Source organism: Gavialis gangeticus, unplaced genomic scaffold (assembly GCF_001723915.1).
Source record: "Gavialis gangeticus isolate Ggan-Ray unplaced genomic scaffold, GavGan_comp1, whole genome shotgun sequence".
In the NCBI taxonomy this organism is placed as follows: Eukaryota; Metazoa; Chordata; order Crocodylia; family Gavialidae; genus Gavialis; species Gavialis gangeticus.
Window position 1 is genome coordinate 11,277,189 of NW_017729025.1, and position 1,886 is coordinate 11,279,074.

Consider the following 1,886-nt stretch of genomic DNA (forward strand, 5'->3'; position numbering starts at 1 on the left):
ACAATTTTGCTATTTTCCTGTTGGTCTAAAAAAAGGTATCATTTTGGAACCAAGAGTTCTAGTTTTGTGTGCATCTTCAGCTCCTATTGAATTTGCACCTTGGAAGAGCAAAATGAACTGACAACATGGACTTTTCTTTTGAGATTTATATTCCAACCCAGGGCAGACAATCCTGATATGCAAAACACTGGCCTTCTAGGGCTAGTCACAGATCTCTTATCCTACTGTAACCAATTAGCAAGAGACAGTAACATGGGAGGCAGATGACTGGCTTAAAAGAAACCAGAGGTAGTTTAGTCTGTAGGCTTCAGGAGCAATAGATCCTTCTCAGGTAACAGATTTTGACACAGTGGGACTAATGTAATCCTCATGGAAATGATGAAGTTAGTGCTTGCAGGGAGACGCATTTGTTTGACCCCCTCGGCTGAAACTCACTGCCAAGAAGAAACCGTACTTTTTAAAACTTCCTTTGCGCAAAGCGGAACGAGACTGTTCTGGCTCACAAAGAGCGGTAACCCACAGCCATCCAAGAACTGTATCAGGCATCATCAAGAACAAGCTCTGCTGGAGAAACTGGCAGAACAGGACAGCTAAGGCCTCTCGGTAGCTCACATTAACTGTTTTGGAGACAAGGGTCTGAGGAAGTAATCAAAAGGGTGCACTTTTCTGAAGCGCACTGGAAGTCCGAATTCTGCACCAATTAGCTGAAGCATTCAGGGCTAACCAGCCTCATCCAGGGTACCAGCCCCAACACCTACAAACTGATATCTAGCCCCCAATGGGGAACCAAGACCTGGATGACCAATGCATCGTCTAGCAATATTAACATCCTCCAGAGACCTCTTATGCTTTCTAGGAAGAGGAAGCATATCCAACTTGAGGAGACAAGACATTTCTTCTTTTCCTTTAACTTCATGCAACAGGGGGCAAAAACCCACGAAAGGGGAACTTCAGCTCCTAAGTATCCCAGCAGCATCCCACATCCCCAGTCACGCAAGCACAGCCCTGCCTGGCTAACACCAACCCAAACAGCTATTTTAGTTTTAAATGTTCAACTTCAGACTCCAAGGAGGAAATGCCAACATCACTGCAACCACGTCTTGCCCAAATCAGGCTTTCACCCCAGTATCCGATCTTTCAGAGCTGCTGAGCTCTTGCTTCTTCCAGACACACACACATGCACCCCTCGCCCGTCCAAAATCAAACAACAGGTGCCAGCATCACAGTCATCGCCAAGAAGTTGGATCACCCAATGTTTGCCGACGCAAGTGGCCCAGTTCATGCTGCAAATCTGTGACAGAATCACAGTCTCTAGAGTCCTGGTCTGGAGCCTGAAACCACAGACACACACCGGTTCTCCCTCCAACACCGGTGCATCTTTATCACAACATAATCTGTACGATAATCCCCACCCCTGCTATTGCGGTGCTGAATTAAGACTGTCAAATCCTCAGAGCAGGGACTTGATCTTCATGGAGGCTCTGCAGGGCAACGGGCACCTCACAGCCTGTCCCGAACGCTGGGCAGACACCAGCAGAGTGAAGTCCCAGATCCCTGGGCCCCACAGAGGCCGCTCTTCTGCCGTGACAGCAAGAAAACACGGTGCGGGAGACCTCACATGTCTGCTCAGATGCCTTCGGGGGCACCGGTAGATGCAGCGACCTCCTTGCCACCCCCCAATGGAGAGTGGGCAACGGGCGGGGAAGCAGGTGATCCCCAACAGCCACCAGCAGGCAACGCCTCCGGAGCAGGGAGTGCAGCCCCATCTCCTGTCTTCTCTCCCTCTCCTTTCTGGGCTGGCCGTCCCCTGTCACACGAGGCGGGGACGCTGCTTGTCCCCCAAGGCTGGAGCCCTGCGCTCCCGATGGGGGGGGGGGGGGATCCCC

General features: G+C 50.9%; 1 protein-coding gene across 1 annotated transcript in view; it reads right to left on the reverse strand.

The window, feature by feature from the left end:
- Positions 1-1,886, reverse strand: part of DAAM1 (dishevelled associated activator of morphogenesis 1) — a 221,469-nt gene that overhangs the window by 218,913 nt on the left and 670 nt on the right. The gene's annotated exons all lie outside the window — the stretch shown is intronic.